The 20,873-nt window shown below is 47.7% G+C and overlaps 1 protein-coding gene across 1 annotated transcript in view; it reads left to right on the forward strand.

Annotated features, from left to right (window-relative positions):
* skia (v-ski avian sarcoma viral oncogene homolog a) overlaps window positions 1–20,873 on the forward strand; it is an 84,721-nt gene that overhangs the window by 2,449 nt on the left and 61,399 nt on the right. The window lies entirely within an intron of this gene.

Raw genomic sequence — 20,873 nt, forward strand, 5'->3', positions numbered from 1 at the left:
CACACACACACACACACACACACACACACACACACACACACACCGTGTCCGGTGTGAAGTTACATGCACTTCCTTCTCTCTCTGTCTCTCTCTGTCTCTCTCTGTCTCTCTGTCTCTCTCTCTCTCTCTCTCTCTCTCTCTCTCTCTCTCTCTCTCTCTCTCTCTCTCTCTCTCTCTCTCACACTCACACTCACACACACACACACTCTCTTGAAAACAATGGCCAGACTTGGGTCTGTCTGCTTACACTTTTAAATGCTGTGTGTGTGTGTGGAGACGCATCCACTATAGTTTATAGGAAGTGAGTGTCAGAATGAGTCTGTCATCATCATGCATCCACTGCGTAATAACGGCGCTATACATACCTCGCCGTGTCTTCCAGTGGGGAGGCCAGTTGGATCCATGTTATTTTTAGTTTTTATTCAGGATCATCATCATGAGATACCGTATGCCAATTTGAAGTGTCTGCCTGCCTTGAGAGGGTCATTATAGTACACACGCCCACATGGCTAAACCTAATGTTTGTCTGTCTGCATGTTTGTGGCTTCAGTGTGGGTTCAATCAGTACTACTGTGCAGTGCTGCAGAGAGAAAAAATGCTTACAAATTCCTTTGGTTGTTTTTCTTATTCTGGGATTTTTTTTCTTTCTTGTTTAAAAAAAACTAAACAAAGTGAGAACTTGCGAACAATTTGAATATGGAGTTTTATGGATGATCGGGAGTCTCGTCTAATCGTGTCAAATCATCACTGCTATCAGCAGGAGGTATAAACACCGACGCCATGTTTTGTGTGATAGATCTGGCTCTTTTCACAGTAAAAAAATTGGGTCAAAAGTGGTTAAGGGAAGGGGGGGGGGGGGGGTTGTAGAGGTTAAGGTGGGGGGGGGGGGGGGGGGGGGCTGATCAGCAGTATGGAGGGGGGCACATAACCCTGACTTACATGGAGGTAGGGGGTTGGCAGTAGACAGTACTCTGATTGTGAGCCTATATGAGTGGGGATTAAGGGTCCGTGCTCTGGTGGTGGGTGCCCTCCCAAATGAGACCCATAAAAGAGCCCCCACCTACCTACCACCATCCCACCCCACACCACACCACACCGCCCTCCGCAAATGAAAGACCAGCATGGGCCATTTGCATGAACTGTTACACATGAATGGAGTTGATGGAGCAGGTTTAGGAGTATTGTGGTGGAAACATAATATGATCCCAACAAAGGGGGGTATTCAGCAAACAACCCCCCACCCCCCCTCCACCTCATTCACCTACCCCATCCAGCCACCCACACACATGCACACGCACATGCTCATCCATACATACATACCCTTCCCCCTGATTGCCTACTGTTTACCCCAATCTGCATTAGGGGAAACTGGGCTGAGGGTATAACAGACTTTTGGGGTGGAAGTGTTTACAAACAGCTTCCTCCTCCCAGTCATCCACTGGGGGTTTCCTCTTTACATTCAGTGGCGTTTTTCTGAAAAGAAGGAGTTACTCTTGAGGACTGCCAAAGTCCTGCCATGTGCTGTGAATGCCTGGCCTTGGCACTCGTCCGCTTTGAAACTCGAGTGGGCGCACCTCATGGTGGAGGACCCCCACGTTTAAAAAAGGCCCCCTTCTATTTTTATAAGGGTTCACAGGGCGGCTGAGTGATTGCCGATTGTTAATATGAATGCTCATTTCAATTCCACCCCCCTCCCCGCCAACTTAATTCTAGTCATCCCCTCTCCTTTTGAGTGGCCCAGTTTAAGCAATGCTAATGGGGAATATTTGCGGAGTCGGGATTATGAGGAATATTGCTAAACTTGTGGCAACAGAGCTCCCCTTTGTCAGCACATTTCGGCACGACGGAGAGTACTTTGAAAATGTTTCCTCGAGGAAGTGAGCCAAAGTACCAGACTGCGTCGCAGTGGCTGAGCTTTTTTCGGCTCATGCACAAAAGTGTCATCTTTGCATGTTGATGATGCAGGGAACGCGGGCAGCTTTGTGAATGTTAATCATGGAGTTACGGAAGTGATGATGGGACAGAGCAGTCTTGCAGGCAGACACAGGAAGCGATGTCGTTGGTACTGTTCCTGTCTTGAAGTCACTTTGCTATGAGGTCCCTTTTGACTGTCGTGTGCATGCACACACATGCACCTATCATGGACCAATTGCACAAAAAAAACACCTGCATTTTTCTTCCTGTAGCACAACTTTGTTAAAGAAACTGGAAAGTGCATTCTTGACACCTTATCTTAGGATAATTAGGGGAGGGAGCCTGTGTGTGTGAGCTATGCATGCCTGTGCAGATGCGTAGCGTTAGTCCAACGTTCCAGTTATCTGACATTACTAACCCTACCCCAAACCCTAAACGCACGCGGAAGCCACGGGCGAGTCTTAACTGGCCACGTATGACGGACTAACGGGCGTCGGAGTAACGCCTGCCCCCCTCCCCCCAACAACAATGAGCAAGTGCACTGGACTGTTGAATGGGTTCAAAGTTTATGAGCTGGGTGTGGATCACTAGTGGAAGTTCACCCGTGCCAGCGGTGGCCGCAAGTCTTCTGGTTTCTGGCTGGTGCACATGTGGGAGGCAAACATAATCAGCGGCTTTCCGCATCAGGATGTTTAGATAAGGATTGAGTCTGCAGATTAAGTACGTCGCTAACTTCTATTTTGCCCTCAAGATGATGTGATTTATATACAATCCATGTGTTCCGTCGAGATATGAAAGAGTGAATGGGGGGAAACTTGAGTCATGCGTTTTTTTTTTAACCGAGTGAGTCAGTGTTGACTGTTTTCGCTTTTTCTGACCTCGCCAAGGCCAAATAAATGTCAAGTGTTTTTGAAAACTCTCTCTGGTTTTATCATGAGTTTTTTATTGTTGGGAGCGAGCCGTGGTGGTCCAGACTACAGTCTGGTGTTTTGCAGGTGAATACGAGTTTCCCGAAAATAGCAACTACATGATAGGTCAAAAATAGCAGATCTACAAGCTCACAGTGCATCACAGACACAGTTGCAGCACTCACTGCGCGTCGCAGCACAATCTTGTAGATCGGCTATTTTTGGTACGCCACTGCATCATACAATGAAGCATAAATCAGGCTTCATAGTCTAGTGGGACTCGGGGTGGGCTGCATACCGTTAGCCGCCACTCCCTCTCAAGACACTTGGCTTTACACAACTGTTTGTTGAAAACTCTCCAAGAACGAGATTGAATGAAACATGTCCCTACACATGTGCACTATAAAAATAAAAATCCACCTCGTGTCCCCTCGCCATCACTCAGGCCAGGAAGATCAGAGGTAAACAAATTTAGAGGGTTTAACTGTGCAGATGAATCATAAGTAAGCCAGTTTTTGTAAAATATTTTTTGGGCGGTGCTAACAGAAGTCAAGTGTATTATAGGCTACTTCCTATATCGCTGTGCTAAGATTGAGTGTTGCTGCAGGCTGCGATTATCAATGCTCTGGTTAAGCTTTAAAATGCCCGAACGTAAGGCTGGTTGGAGGCTTGGGCCACTGGACCGTTAGACCCTTAAAATGGAGGGAAAAGTGCAAGAGGAGACAGAAACTCTCCCGGGCATGTGAAGCCCTGTCTGCAAGTCAGCCCTTTGCCAGTGCAGGGTTTGGAGGCCTCGCTGTTTTCAAAAGCATTTGCTGCTCCCAACATGTGGCTCCCATCCAGAATGTGCAAGGGCTGAAACTTCCCGTTTTAACTTCCAGAGAAACCCCCCTCCATCCTTCCACAAGTCCCCCATTGCAGCCTGGGATATCTGGCTTCCAGCTGAAGGGGCTGCTTGTTTGAGAGGGAGAGCGAGAGAGAGAGAGTGTGTGTGTGTGTGTGTGTGTGGGGGGGTCGGAAGAGTAGAGGAAGTGTACTCCCTCGGGGAATATAGGCCTATGTCCTGTTTCATATGCAAGGCACAACCGTGGCTAAGCCCTCTGACAGCTAGCCATGTCCACACGGTAGGCAGGACAACAGCTGGTAGCTCTGCATATCAATGGGCACTAAGAGAATAGCTGCATTTTCTTTTCGCCTTGCCGAAGTAAAAATGCAATATTTGCGACTTTCCGCTACTGAGCTGCATGCATGTCACAGCAAGCGCATGCAGATCTCATGGACCTCCTCCAACTTTCTGGAACTGTTGTGTCGGCTGTTTCCGCGAAGCGATCTTAATATTGACAGTCGCCTCCGCGAGTAAGGCCGCGCGTCCGCTGACTAGGAGAATTATTATTTTGTCTGGCGTCCTCTGAAAAGGAGGAAGCCACCGATTTGATTAGGTGCGTCTAATGAGCTCTGTTCCGAACCCTGTTCCATCTTAGTCACCCTGCCAGACGAGATCTTTCACGGAGTACAGTCAGCCCATGATGACATTGACCATAGCTAAGGGGCCAGAGAGATCAATGCCATATTGACAGTTGAGTGCTCTTAAGTCAAGTGTGACGGGAAGCTCCGTTGTTTCTCTAGCTCCGCTGAACCAAAGTGACTGAACACATTCCTCCAGCAACATTCCGCTGCCCTTCAGTGGGATTTGAAATCTTTCATATTGTGTCACAGAATATATTTGTGAATTGATGCTAATTAATTCTGTTACATTTGGCATTGCCATTCTTTGTTTGTGAGACCCGGAGATACTACCGATTTAAAATTTAAAAAAGAAAAATGCTTCTGCAACGGAGATAAGGACAAAGAAAGCCAGCCCTTTAACGATTTGGACTGTAATTGCTTTGTGGCTTGAATGGTATGCAAATGAAAGTCAATTAAGAAGGTTTTTTTTAATTAGCAGTTAAGTTTGTGTGTTGCAAGTTCCACTAATTATTTCCCACATATGCTGCTGCTTTGTGAAAGCCCATCACCCTCCTTTTCTTGCCTGTTTTCTGCTAAACCAACCCGAAAATCCACATTTATTTCCTTCTTTCCTCCTCCTCCTCCTCCTGCTGAAACACAGCGGGTGAACAACAGCGTCACACGGCTCAGATTTGCTCCAAGGCTCCTCTTTGGAAAACTTTGAGGAATGGCTGAATTGGGAGATGAAAAGTCCATGGGTTCAGGCGCCTAGTTAACACTCACATCTCCGCTGTCTTTTCCCCACAAAGAACAACGCAAAGGCATGGCTATGCTCAGGATAAGAGAGAATGGCAACGAATCACAGGTGACAAGGTTTGTTGTGTTGTCTGGAAGAATTCTTCAAAAGAGCACGATAGAGAGCAGCTGCAGAGAATAAATTAAATATTCCAGTTCTTTTCATATCCTGCTGCCAGCAGCTAGTTAATTTGCCGCCTGTAAAGGTTTGTCTAACAAAAGGGGATTTTCTCTCCGACTGCCTGATTGTGCGGAGAAGATCTAAAAAGCGATCTGGGTTAGCTGTTGTTCTTCACAGAGCCTTGTTAATTTTCATTTCTTACCCGAGAGTAATTTACTTCAATTCAGGTTGCCTCGTCTGTTTTGATATGGAATATCAAAGCGACGACATATTGACAAAGTTCACATACATTTTTGAAAGCTCTGTTTTGCGGGCAATTTGACTGCCTGGTCCTTTACAGTGCTTCTCCCGCCTTTTCATTAGGAAACTCTCCTAGTCGTCGTTCTGCACAGTGCACAACTGCACAGCAACCTCGAACATTAACAAAGCCCCCAAAAATGGCAAAAGCATCATCACCATCTAATCTTGTGTTCGAACTAAGTGAATGTGGAAGGCAGAAGAAAAAAATCTATCCCCCAGTGCATGCCATTGGCTGCCTTCCTCCCCCCGGTCTTCCTGGCCCACAACCTCTTCTACGTGTGGTGTCAGGACTACCTCCATGGCATGACAAATGGAAAGGGTCGGGCACTAGTGGTGATGTGCTTTATGAAGAGCACAGGCAGAGAGAGGGTCGAGGCGAGCATTAATGCACTATGGCCCGGGTGAGCGGAGGACAGGCCGGCTGCACTCTGGGCTTTCTGGGGAGGGAACGAACGAACGAGGGTCAAGCAAGCATGAAGGAGTCTCGGGGCTATCCTCTGACTGAAACTGAAAAAATAAAATAAAAATGAGGAAGCCCACGCTAGCCGTTATTGTATGCACCCATGCACATTCAAGTTTGCCTGGGAAAGTAGTGGCAGCATCTGCACGCAAGGCTCACAGAAACCCATGTTTCAGTGAGTGCAGATCGTGCATGGAAATAAGTCATTTTCTCCTGTTCGTTAGACTTCCTCTAGCAACTTCCGTCCCGTAATTTAAGCATGAAACTTCACTGCTCGACTCTCACAGACACAGTGTCTATTTCTGTCTCCCTGAGGAACATGAAGCACGTAAGATTAGCACTGTTGTGTGTTGTTGCACGGAAGAACCCGCTGACCCGACTGTGTCGCGTGAAGGAAAACCCTTTAGTTGTGTCAGACGATGCTGCAATCTGATGACTGGCAGACCGCTTGCTTGTGAACTCTACGATGTGTCCTTTTTTTGTGTGTGGCCATTCATTATTGATGGTAGATTACCGTAGGCGGTGAGGACCTCTGTGTTTATTTAATGAGATGGGGCCTTGAAATATTCATCAGTGCACATGGCACTGCAACCTCAACTATTGCCTTTAACTACACACACAACCCAACTGTTTGCCTCAACTAACCCGCCCCGAAAATTTGGACTTCCTATGTTCGGTGATTATTAGCAATGTGGCTACGTGCCGGCATGAAAGTGAACTGAATGTGTCCATGGTAACGGCAGCTTAAGTTCACATAGCGTGGGTTTCCTGAAGAACTAGCTCTGTGTTTGGGTGTGCGAGGATCGCGTGAGTGATAAACCTCCTAGTCAAATCAAGGAGTGCTTACACTGTATCTCACACCTCTTAGGCTGTGCTATCTGTTTGTTTTGACTCATTAGCGCGGCGCTGTAGGGCTGTAAAAGAGACGGCAGACTGTTGTGTACAGAAGTGTTGTGTCCATATAGACGGACAACAGTGTTTGGCGCCTGGCTGTGATGTTTGAGCGCCAACACGTTGGGTGTGTGTGCGCTTCTCGCTCTGCTCGGCGACTGTATGCAGTGACAACCTCTTACACAGATATGAACACACAAATCACAATGGAAGCGTTTTACCTTAAGCCCCTGACTATGAATGGTCCATTGTTCATGAACCCAAGTGCAAGCTCAGACAAACATGAAATTGTGTTTAATCGGTCCAAATTGAAGCACATGATGTAGACACCAGGGTTTTAAAAACACTCTCAAGCTGGCATCCCTATTTTGGGCATCTTTTTAGTGTGATGCGTTGTGAACTGGGAGGTCGGCTATTTTTCCGCCGTTTGTTGTACAGCAGCGCATAATATGGTTTTAAGTGGTTAAGTCGCACTGGATACCACTGTAGTTTGGGAACGGATTATAATATGATAATTGCTCTCATTAAGAGGAGCGACTGCGAAAGACGTGAATTAATTACAGTCGCTGATGTGGGAGACTAGAGAATTCACAAGGCTGTAGATATCTGATTTGACTGTCAGAGGGAGACGGAGTGTAGGGGGGGGGGGGGGTGGGTGGATTTTGTAGAGACTATAGGGGGAGGGGGAATTTGGGGATGAGTTTGTGCTGTGTCAGCCGAGGACCTCTCTTTTGTGTAACATGGATGTCAGCCTTTAGACCTCCCCCCTCCCCCTCGTGCAGTCTATCACAGGCTTTCCCCCCTCTCCAAAAAAAAAAGGATTGACCCATGTCGACCCTCAACCTTATTTCTGCGCAGTCAGCCAATCGCATGTCGTCACAGCCCAGCTCCCACGAGGCAGATGGGCCGTCTGTGAGGAAGGCATTCAGACACACTGACACAACACTCACCAACTTAGAGACTCACTGTTGTCATCCAAATTAATTTGAACTTCACATGTCCCCATTTGAGGGAATAATATGTTTGCACCGCTCAAGGCTGCAGCGGGAGACAGACGCATATAATCATAGTTCAGCTATAGCCAAAACATCCATGCGAGACACAGAAGTAGCATTTCAACACCACTAGTGTCCTTCCCTGTCTCATTTGTTGCGTGATTGTGCGTGGGCCGCTGCCGGAGTATAGTACGTGACTGTGTGTGTGTGTGTGTGTGTGTGTGTGTGTGTGTGTGTGATGCCTGGATCAGCTGGAGGTGGAGATTACCATGAGCTCACTGCCTACTGATTTCCAACCCCATCTGTCTGTCTCCCACAGTGACGGGGGCTCGTGACACCCCCCTCCCCCGCCCCCCAAATACACGCACACACACACATACCACCCCCGCCATGTCTTCTGAGTGTTGCGCATAATGAACACGCTGGCAGACGGATTGTCGCACGCACAAATGTATGCACGCACACGCCTGCACAGAAGCACGACACGCATGCATAGTATACACACACTTGTCAGGTGTGCAAAGGCAGGTTCTGTCTGTGTGTGCAATGCAGCATTCAGCCGGCTCCATGTGACCCAGAATTTCCCTTTCTTGTTTTGTTGTAGTGGGAGAAAAAAAAGTCCAGACTGTTGTTAATCCAATCCACAAAGGGGTTTATTGTCCTATGGTAAACTTAAAAAGCAGCAGTCCTTAACTTTAATGTCCTATACTCTGCATTTCATTCACTAAAACGTATGGATTGTAGCTGTAATCTTCTTTAAGTTTAGGAAGGAACTGCCATCCTTTAGCCAGGTAGGAATGAGAATGGAGGAACAGATCATTTCCATTATGCTAGTAACAATATCCGAAGCTAAACCGTATTTCTGATTGAACTTGCACCATTACACTAGAAGAGAAAGTTGCAATGGACTCTTAGCTGCTCTGTGTTGGTCTTCTGAAAGTGAGGGCTGAGTGATTGGAAAGAACCGTTGCGGTGCATACATTTTATTATTTACATTTTATTGAATAATATAATGGATGTTATGTGGTCCATCCGCAATGAAAACCAGCGTGGTGGAAAAAATCCACTGGCTCTTTAAACAAAATGTAGTGTTTGTTCAAACAACAAATATCTGGCTACACATAGCCTATATCCCAAAGGCAGCCATTGAAAGTACAACCGAAAAGGCTTGAGGTGTATTATTTGTTGCGGTGTAGTAGGCCTTGCGTCATGCTAGCTCAGTTTTAGCCAGATCGAACGGGCAGCTCTCTCAGTAGCTCTTGGAGGTATTGTTTTGATGGGGGGAGGGTGGGCATCTGTGTGCTCCTCCCCCCCACGGTGAGATCTGCTGGCTAGCCATTGTGGTCCCCTTTGTGGCAGGTATCAGCTGGGATCAGTGCGCTGGGACGGAGTGAGTTGACAAAGCCACCCATCCCCCATCCTCTCCCTCAGCCCCGCCGCCGGTTGGGTCATCAGTTCTCCCAAAGCGCCTGAGTCATGGACGGCGCGGCTCATTGTTTGTCCCCCCCCCCCCTCCTCCTCCTCGTCCACGCTCTGTCTTGCCTCTGTTTGCTCGCCCTTTGTGGTAGCTTCATCGCTACTGCTCTCCAGCGTGGCCAAACAAAGGGGTCAGGCAGAGATGGAGCACATTATCTGTCCTTTTTTCACTCTTCCAATCCTCTGAATCCTGACTGATTCATCTGGTGCTGGTGAATTTGCACAATTATTATCGTGAGCGTTTCCGGAAATATACAGTTGTATATTTATTGTTCACCCTGACATTCTCCCTATTCTTGGCATGACATGACGACATAGGCAAAAATGCGCGAAAGATTTTCAAAAATAAGCAGATCTATGCAGTCACAATAATGTGTGCAACGATGGCACACTGAAATAGAAGCCAATATTTCAAAAACTTTTAAAGTTTCACACGGATGACGTTATTGGTGGGCAGTACAAACCAGCCACAGTGTGACAGAAATGTCAGTCCCAGAGTGAGCATTAGTGAGGACTCGTTGGGGGAAAAAGGCAAAATGTTCCTTTTTTAAGTAGTTAACCTGTATCTGAAATCCACTTGGAATGCTTGGAAGTGTGCAGGATGTGCCTTATCTTGAAAGCAATGTGTCCACTGTGGATGCTGCTGATGCAGGCTTTTTAGCAGATAAACGAAACATTTTCATGTCGTGTGTATTTTGGGGCCTGTGTGGAAACGTGTGTGATTTTCCTGGCCGATCTCTCTCTCTACATTTCTGTGATCTTTTATCCCATTCTGTGCCGCGCTACAAGCTTGTAGAGCCGCACTACAAGCTTTTAGATCTGCTATTTTTTGAAAAATTGTGAAAATGTGTCGCAAATCTTTTAATATATTCTTTCAGACGTTTTAACTCAAATCTTTGCTTCTGGCAGGTCCCTGGAACAACATATTTTCTGTTGGGGGTCGGCAGCCAAATACATATCATTTTGCGGGTCCTGGGCATGAAACATTTTGAGAACCACTGACATAGAAACATGGTCTAAATGGGTTAGAGTCACTGGCGATCGTCTGTACAGGATCTTTTGTTTTGGCACAACAGCTTCTTGGGTTAATCTTAAACTGGATTAATCTGGCCAGAAGGTGGACTCAATTGCCCTATTGATCCAACAAAGCAGTTGTCCTGAACTTTGACTGGCCCTTTTTTCCCGTCGATTATCACAACCGTGATTTATAGGCAGGGGTGTATGTATGATGATGATGCATGGAGATCGGCACTGTAAGCCGATCCGCCGAGGATGTTTGATTCGGATTCTGTCTTTTTACCGTCCGCCTCACTCGTCTTTCATGCAAACCAGTGGTTTTCAACCGGCATTTGAGCCACGGACCATGTGGTACGGATGTGGTACCATAGGAGAGATAACGGGCCAAGTCAATTGTGTAATGTTACATTCTCCAAGATGCCTAACATTATTTAACTCTTGAGAGTGTAACATTTTTCGTTACAGATCGGTTACCAACTCTCCATCATTTAGCTGGTTGAAAACCACTGATGCAAACTATAGCGTGACACTCTAGGTCTGGATGAGGAGGATGGTATAATATGCAGAATTGGGAGCCAAAATGCTGAAATGCAGATTTGGAAAGGCTGCTGTAACTGGGGGGGTGTAGATGTAGCCGGTTGAGCGCTGCACCGCAGGCTGTAGTAGTGCGACGCTGGTTTCATTTTTCGAGTCTACATTTTCGACAGTCAGGGCGTCTGCCAACGGGACAGAAAGAGAAACAACCTCAGCGGGCAGCCACACCTTGGCTTCAGCTCTTGCAGGAAAGTGTGGGAGGACCGGTGTGCGTGTTTATGTTGTGCGTGCGTGCATGCCCGTGTGTGTGTGTGGGGGGGTTTGTACAGAGAGTTAGGGTAGGGCCCCTGCTAGGCATCGGTTTACCCCTCAGGAATGAAGTGTTGGAAACAATGGCTTATAATGTCATTAACATCCTTCCTCCAGCGGGCCTCGCCAGCCATTCCTGCCCTCCCAAGTCATTGATCTGTTCAATTAATCCCATCCCGGGCCCACTCTGGCAAATGAACTGGCCATGCAGATACTAAATAAAACAATGTGTTGAAAGGGGATCCCTCGCCCTGGCTCCCAACACTCGGTTCTCAGGTTTTAAGGAACCCGCCGCCACCAGGGCCGTGGTCTCTCTCTCTCTCCTTCTCTCTCTCTCTCTCTCTCTCTCTCACTCTCTCTCTCTCTCTCTCTCTCTCTGTGTCCCTCCTTGTATTTTTGTATTTTTCATTCCTCCTCCTGCACAAACCTCCCCTCCCCCGAGCTCTAGTGAAACCCATTGATTTCACGACTCATGCTCCCTCCCCCATCTCATCCCACTCACATAATCACAGGGACACGCGCACACACACACACACACACGCACGCACGCACGCACGCACACATACACACACGCTTGTCTCCCACATGCAAAAATACACATGCATGCACGCAGTGTCTCCTGTCACTAAACCGCATCGTGCCTGGACCTACGGAGACTTCCTCTTGTGCTATTTACACACACACACGTGCACGCGCACACACGCACGTGCACGCGCACACATGCACGCGCACACACACACACGCACGCACACGCACGCTTGTCTCCCGCAGAGCAGACAATAGTACTCTTGAAGCCCCTGGCTTATAATTAATGTAATTGTAGATCTCTGAGACAAGGTAATGTGTAGACTACATAGAGTAACTGCCTCCTACCTACACAAAGCTGCCCTGGAGAACAAAGACATTATTTTTTTTGAAGCCGACAGACAGCAAACCCCCTTCCTCCCTATAAGCCATGGCCTTCCAACGAGGGGGGCTGCCAAGGCTATCTCCAGCAGTAGGACATCTGTTTATATAAAGCTCGCTGCCATTTATATACGTCTCCTGTCAGCTGTGTGTGTGTGTGTGTGTGTGTGTGTGTGTGTGTGTGTGTGTGTGTGTGTGCGACCGTGCGTGCGTGAGGGACGGGTCGACTTATCCCGCGTGACCTCTACCCCCCTTCTCGCCGCGCTCATCTGTCTGCCCCTGTTTAATTATCTCCACACACACACACACACACACACACACACACACACGCACACGCATGTGTATGCGCAGCATACAACACACACACACACACACACACACACACACATACACATGCACACAGGTCAGGGCTGTGGTTGAACCTTGCCCTCTGGGGCTATCCAGGTCTGTCCAGAGGCTGAAAGGAAGCGGCCAGTGATGGAAACACCCCCCCCCATCCCTTCCTCCATCCCTCCTCCCCTCTCTCGCCTGCCTCTTCCCTTCCTAGCCTCCCCGTGCGACGCCATGTGAGCTTGTAGATCGGCTATTTTCAAATAGCCTTGTAGTCGCTTCTTTTTGTCGTGTTTTTGTAGACCCATGACACGATGCCTGCTGGCTGGTTGCACCGCTCTGCAGAAGGATCAAGCCTGCCACACCCCCCCCCACCCCCCCAAATGTATTTTTGCATGCACGTACTATGAAGCACGCATTTGACCAGTTGTGGAAAAAGTACTCGCATGTTTTACTTAAAGTAAAAATGCAATGTAGAAATACTCAAGTACAGTATTGCCATCAAAATGTACTTATGCAACGCATTTATGCTGAATGAATCTGAAATGTAGTGGAGTGGAAGTAAAAAATACTGGAAGTTAGATATATACTCAAGTAATGTACCTCAAAGTACAGTACTTGAGTAAACGTACGGTACTTCACCACTTTAAATAAAACATTGCATGCGTGTATAAGGAACGTGCATGTGCACCTTTATTCCCCCACTGGCCGGCGAGCAGACGAGACCCTATACACCACTGACTGACCCCTTTGTTGGACCGTCAACAGACAGGAGGGGGATTCTAACCCCCCCAGCCCCGCCCCCCGCCCCTTGCCCTTTTCCTACTCCGGCCGGTGTGTTTATTCTACAACAGGAAATCCAATATCATAGCATTTTGCCGTCAGGAATGTTACCTTAGTGCGCCGCAGTTTGAGACGAGAGAGAGAGAGAGAGAGAGAGAGAGAGAGGGGGGAGAGAGCGGGTGATGGGGGAAGAGGGAGAGAGAGACACAGAGACGGAGAGAGAGACACACAGAGAGAGAGAGACAGAGAGAGAGTGAGAGAGAGAGAGAGAGAGAGACACAGAGAGAGAGAGAGAGTGAGAGAGAGGGGGGGTGGGCGGGAGAGAGAGAGACAGAGAGGGGGAGAGAGAGAAAGAGAGGGGGGGGAGAGTGAGGGGGGTGGACGGGAGAGAGGGAGGCAAAGGAGAGATTTTTCTTCGTACATGTTGGATTTTCCACAGTGCTGGAGAGTTATTTTTCTAAGCAAAAAAATAAAAAGGGGGGGGAGAGAAAAGGAGACAGGAGTCTGTGTTTGGTCTTGGCACCAAGGACAGAAGGAGAGGTGTTATGTCTCTGTCTCCCCATTTCCTCTCCTCCTTTCTTGCCTTTCTTTCTCTCTCACTCTCCTCACATTTTCTTGCGCTCTTTAAATCTCCTTCAAATCAACCCCCCCCCCCGCCGTCTGGTGCCGCGTTCCCTGTCGGTGTGCGAAGCCATCCAAGTCAGGAAGCGGCTGTGAAACATCAGATTCCACTTCCTGCAGCAATCAATACATCTCAGGTCCAGCAGACACACACACATACGCACATATACAGTGCTCGCGCTATCTGTCTCATTCTCACACGCACGTCGCACACACACACGCACGCACGCACGCACGCACGCACGCACGCACGCACGCACGCACGCACATGCGCATGCACCTGCATTGGTGCAATTCCATGACAGAATGCAGACGCGCACACTTGCATATCGGTGGCACACACCAGACATCCTCATCAACCGAATAAGAAAAGACACACTATAATAATTTCCTCTGTATTCAAACTGGACTTGGCTTCAAACAAAGGGCATGGTTAAAAAGGTCATTTCTTTGGAACATGTGTGCAGATGAAACCGCTGCAGATGGCACGGCACACATCTGAGAGACGCTCTCTCAAACAGCTGGCCCAACAGTGACAATGCTAGTTCATCAATACTCACACGTTTTTAAGTCCACCAGGTGCTTAAAGAAGACGGTATATCGTCCCAGTTTAGACGCAATACTTTCACCGCCAAACTTATAATCCCAAACTGTCTGCATGTGGTTTTACCAGTTAAACAGCATCTCACAGAGAAGACGCTGTAATGTTACACGTTGGGGCTGAGATATATGTAAAGACATCAGTCCAGCCAGAGGCCTTCTTTAAGCACACTGTATAACAGCGCCTGCTAAATAGAATATTCATAAAAGCTTTAAGAAATATAGCTAGCCTTTTGCTCTTCTGTTGCCTACATGTAACTCAGAGCATTTAAGCTGTACGGGTCCATTTGGTTACATTTGTATTTTGTACACTATATAAATGAACTCTGAGATAAATGAACGCTTGTTGAATGCTTTACAGTGCAGCGTTCACATGAAGCCGCCTTTGGGTCGGCTTTGCACTGACTTTCTCTGAAAGTAGGGGCTAAGCAGTGTCAGGGAATCTGAGGGATGGATGGATGGATAACCTGCCCCCCCCCCCCCCCCTCCTCCTCCTCCTCCTCTAATGAAATGATAGATCCCTGATGTGAATGAGACCAGAAGTGAAGAGATGACCTCACTGGTACCTAATCGCCGCGCTGGGAGAACCCAGCAGCTAATGTGTCCATTAGCTCTCTGTCTCTGTCTCTGTCTCTCTGTCTGCCTCTCTCTCTCTCACACTCTCTCTCTCGACCAAGGAGAGGAGGGGTGGGGAGGTATATACAAAAAATCACCCCCCTCGTCTGATGATCATTTGCACATCTGCTTTCCTTTCCTCGTCCCCAAGTGACTCCATCGGCTTCTTTTAACAGTCACGTTTACGTTTGGCTCTCGTTGTTGTTCATGTAATTTCGTCTATTCATGTGTGTGTGTGTGTGTGTGTGTGTGTGCATGGCGGGGCATCCACTTGTTTCAAGCTCAAACGAGTGTTTTTGTGAAGGTTGAGTCGGTCAATGTTTTCAGGCTTGTTCATTTCAGCGCTGCTGAACGGGGTCAGAGCGGTTCGCTGATGCCAGAGTTTACGCCGATAGAAGAGCCCCCCTCCCCCCCCCCCCCCCCCCTCCCAAACACATGCTTGCCTGTGTGTCCCTTGTCATGTGACCCGAGTGGGGTGATCGCCCGTGGACAACAGCCAGAGGTGGCGGATGTGCACTTTTTACCTTTTTCTTGCACTTTTTTCCCTTTTTTTTAAAGGGAAGGAATGCACACAATCATGCTTATACTACATGCATGTGGACACACACGCACTTGCGCGCGCGCACACACACACACACACACACACACACACACACACACACACACACACACACACACACACACACACACACACACACACAGTGTGCGCTAGTTCATGCATACCCACAATTCAAAGCAAGGCAAGTTTATTTGTATACCATATTTCAACATCAAGGCAGTTTCAAAGTGCTTTACATAAACCATTCATGAACACAATTTTAGAGGAATAAACACACAAAAGGACACTTGAATGTAATAAACAATACAATACAACATATAACAGTGCAGTGCAGAAGAAATGATTAAAATAACCTAAAAGGCAGCGTCGAGCCCCACTCCAGTCTGTCACGTCTCGCTGCCAAGCTGTGAGACTGCTCTGGGTTGTGACAAGACACCACAACCCCGCCACCACCCTGCCCCTTGAGGCCAGTGTGTGTGTGTGTGTGTGTGTGTGTGTGCGCGTGTGTGTGCATGTTGGGTGTTCTCCTTTTGACTTTGCTGAGGTTTCAAGCGGCTTAACACGGCTGCTTCCTCGTTTCCTTGATTGCCGGCATGAACCCACTCCATTTAGCTTTTCGTTTCATTGTTTTCATTTTGTGTCAATGACCGGACAAAAGCTGCAGTGCGTGCTCTCTTTTTGTCTTCCTCTTTTTTTGCTTCCAAACATTGTTCCATACCTGCCCCCCCCATCCAGTCCATCTCTCTGTTGATACCTCAAAAATAGCAGATCTACAAGCTTGTAGATCTGCTACTTTTCAACAGCTAAAGTTTCAAATAATGGTTAAAGTGGTTAAAAGCTAAGGTGACACATGATGCGTCCTCAGGTCTATGTCCCACTTGCATCCTTTCTCCCTTACTCTCTCTCTACCTCTCTTTAACTCTTTTTCTCTCATATACCCTCTCTCACTCTCATATACCCTCTCTCACTCTCATTCTCCTTTACCCTATAGCTCTCTCTCTCTCTCGCGCACACACTCTATTTCTCACTTTCTCTCTCTCTCTGTCGCTCCCTCAGCAGCAGAGTTCAAATCATTTGGAACAAAATGTCCAGAGGCCTGGGGTGGAAAGCGCCAGCATGTGCTGGTGGCCACTACGGTCTGGTTTTGAGGCTGCCCAGCACCCTGCCTGAACCAAAAAGCCCTCTTTGTGTGCCTCGCCTCCTCTCACAAAGATATAGTCCTAGCAGGCAAAAAAAAAGAAAAAATGCTCCCCCAAAACAAAACAAACATGGGTATCCTGGCCGGGGGTGCCTGGTCTGCCTGTGTGCGTGCGTGCGTGCGTGCGTGCGCACAGGTCTGCAGCATAACTAGAGCTGTCGGAGTCGACGGCCACAAATAAAACATGGCGAAAAGGGGAGGGCGCCAGGTGGGAAACGGTGAAAAGGAAGTTTTCCGTTTGCACTGGAAAGGGCCCCTATGTGGTTGCTGGCCCCTCGTTCCACTTTTGCGCCGTACAGACTCAGCCTGAACCCGACCAGACCTGTCGTTTTCGGGCCTAAAATCTATGCCAATTAGTCGGGCCGGGCCAGATCAGTCGGGGCCGGGCCTTAATTTTCAGGCCCGTTTTCAGGCCTGTTCTAATGCCGATCACATGCAACCGCCACCGCGTTCACACAATGCCGCTCACGATCGCAAACATTTTCTCCCTGCTGTGACTGACGACCGTCATTCTGTGCACGCCTGTGTTTTGAAATCACACCGATCACCACTATCACCGCCGCCTCTGACTGAGGGCTATAAATGGATAGATAAGTGTGACAGTTACACACAATGCCATCCAAACACGCCTAGTCTGACCTGGGTTAATTTGTGCTCCACGTATGCACCTGTGCATGCCCGACGCCCGTAGTGCCGTTGAACCCTGCACCTCGACGTCGTGAGACATCGGGAGGGGTGGGGGAGGCCCGTCTACCGGCGCTCGTAAAAAAATGCAATCGACGCCGCCCCGGCGAGATAAATGTTTGTTTTGCAGTCGATGACGTGGCGGCCACGACCGAGCGTCTTTTTTAGATCACACAACAACAACTTCCAACTTAGTGGCCCAGGGAGCCTCCATGGCCTTGAAGACAGAATGTAGGTGAAGGTGATGCGCTGTATCTCCAGCATGTGGGATGGTTCCAGCCTTATAGGGACATGCATAGTCCCACTGGACGCGTTAAGCATGCACGCTCAACTGATTATAGCTGCAGAATTCAAAGATAAAAAAACTAAAAAGATAAAAAAATTAAAGACCATATCTGTTATTTGTTTTTGTTTTTGATTGTTGAGTTGTGTTTGTTATGATTGTCTTTTTTTGTTTGTTTTGTTATTGTATCTGTGTATCTGTTATGTTTGTGTTTTTTCTATATATTATATATTATATCTATATAATATATTGTTTAAAAAAGAAATTAAAAGACGAAAGTAATTACTTACTTTTTCCAAAATGGTGAAAAGAAAACCATAGTTCTACAAGCTCACAATGCTTTGCGATTTGACACATTGTGAGCTTGCAGCTTTTTGTGCTGTTTCTGAAACGCAGCATTAATCTTCCTTGACCTGAAGTTCGGTGACCTGCGGTTAATTTTAGAAATATCGCAGCGAGCTCCGACTTTGCACAGACACAGAGAAGCGTCCGTGTGTGTGTGTGTGTGTGTGTGACGTGCGTGCGTGTCTGTGTATGTGTATGTGCGTGTGAGTGTGTGGCGGGTCCACTGGGCAAGTACTAGCAGCCTGCAGCTTCCACAGAAATGTCTATTTCAGTCTATTAGTTTGACGGGGTGACACGGACAGTCGGACACCTCCGTGGCTGCTGTGATGGAGGGTGGCGGTGGGTGGGGGCGACGGGGGGTGATAATGGATTTACTTTAGTGTGTGTGCCAAGGTGCCAGACAGTGGCACTCCTCTGTGACAAACACCCGTCTACTCTCTCTCTCTATCTCTCTCTCTCTCTCTCTCTCTCTCTCTCTCTCTCTCTCTCTCTCTCTCTCTCTCAAAGTGGAGTCTGAACCAAGAGGGAACTCAAGCATTAAGAAAAAGGCAGTCTGCTGTGAAAAGAATCTCTCTCTCTCTCTCTCTCTCTCTCTCTCTCTCTCTCATGCTTGGAGAGAGATGAAGCATTAGAAGGAAGGCAGTAGACACTGTGTGTGTGTGTGTGCGTGCGTGCGTGCGTGCGCGCGCGTGTGTGTGTGCGTGCGTGCGTGCACGCTTGGGCCCTACATTATCCGAAATGCCGCTGTGATTGGAGCGCTAATGTGGTTGCTAAGCAAATCTAGCCTTCCTGGGCTAAATCAGAATGGGACGACTGCTTCCTGGCTGGTGGGCCGGGCTCGGCTGCAGGGGAGGACACACACACACACACACACACACACACACACACACACACAAACTTGTTTGTATTAATATACTTGTGAGGATGTCAATATTTTAGGACGGAATTTTTTTTTCCTGCATTAAATACAGCGGGCGTATTATGTGGGCATAACTCTACAACCCCAGAAGCTAAAACTCTAAATGTATAATAATAATCCTGATCCTAATCCCAGACGGAAATCTTTTCTTAATTGTGTAAACCTAAACTAAAATCATCTGGCCCTCGCAATTACACAAACACGCACTCGCACAGATATGTAGGCTATGCCGAATCCAGGAAGTGCAACCAACCACATGCACACACACACACACACACACACACACACACACACACACACACACTGGTGGGCTCTGGGCTTAAGCATGCTGCCACGGCTGGCTCTGTTTTCTGCAACACTCCAGGAAGTAGTGTCTGTCTGTCTGTGTATTTGTCCGCATGTCTGTCTGTCTCAAGCCCAGAGGGGACTCGGGCAGGAAATGTGAAGTTTTCTAAGCAAAAAAATAAATAAAAAACACTCCCCTAATCTTTATGCGATATCGCTGGGCTAGTTAAGCCTTTTTTCCCCTCCAGAGCTAAATGGTGGATGCCAGCTGTGTCCAGCACATGCCAACGCTAACTCTTCCTACTTTGGGCCGCTTCCCTATGTCCTTCACAGGTGTTACAGATGACACTAATTATTAAGGCTCTGTTCCATTTAGTGTACCCTTCTCAAAGTTTTTCATTTCAAGGACCCCCATAACTCTGAGAGTGCACAAATGGAAATGGGTCAATTTGGTTAGTAGTCCCGTAAGGTAAGGGTCAATTTGGTTCCATTTGTACACTCTCGAAGCTACACACCCGTATGGGGCCATTTGGAACCCACTCAAAGACACTTTGAGACCCACTGGTGTAGCAGAGTGTTTCCAGTGAGCCAACACACACAATAGCAGCACCCTGACTCTTGTTTGACCAGAATGGAAGAGAGCCTTCATTAGTATCATCGGTAACACCTGTGAAGAAGGAAGTAGGGAAGGGGTCCCAAGTTCTTTCTAAAATGGCCTGTATGCATTGCATACAGTGTACATAGCCCATTTCAAAGTTTAGCCACACAGGTGTGTGTGTAGCGATGTGGCCCGCAGCTGTGGGTCGCAAAATTAGTAGTCCGCAGTCCTTTTTGACCTCGAACAGGAAGCGCCTTCTGTCCAAACTCTAGCCTTTAGCCTAATAGCTTAGAATAGCTTTTTTAGCCTAGCGGAGCCGCCATACCTATACCTAGCACTCTCTGGTTGCCAGCCAGCCCAGCCCAGCCAGCCGGCGGCGGTTAAGGTTTTACTGTAAGGTGAGACGGCGGTGTTGGGGGGTCAACTGTCCGCCAGGGGAGTGAGACAGAGGTACAAGGGGAAGAGAGGTCAGTTCCTGAAGGCTCTTTTTTAATTAAGGCGGCGCGGACGACGGGACCTGAGAGTGCCCGAGGGTTACCGCTCGACATGTCACATTCTTGTCAGGAGACCTGAGACCGCGCGGCCGCACGGCAATTAGCCTGTCCCGGAGTCAAGAGGTGGTGGCTCTGAGGTGGAAAGGAACCAAGTACATTTACTTTATTACTGTACTTAAGTACAATATTGAGGTACTTGTACTTGAGTATTTCCACAAATCCAAATATTGAACTTTTACGCCACTACATTTATTTGAAAACTGTAGTTACTAGTTACTTTGTAGATTTAGATTATTTTTTACAAAACATACATTAAACACGTCTTCAACCCATACATTTGGGCCATTTGAAAATAGCAGATCTACAAGCTCACAATGCGACACATTGTGAGCTTGTAAATCTGCCATTTTCAAAACATGTTTATAGTATTTGAAAACACAGTGAGTACTTTATACTTTTGAGACTTTTAAGTACATTTTTATGCCAA

Source organism: Protomyctophum bolini (genome assembly GCF_963924005.1).
Source record: "Protomyctophum bolini genome assembly, chromosome: 5".
Lineage (NCBI taxonomy): Eukaryota > Metazoa > Chordata > Actinopteri > Myctophiformes > Myctophidae > Protomyctophum > Protomyctophum bolini.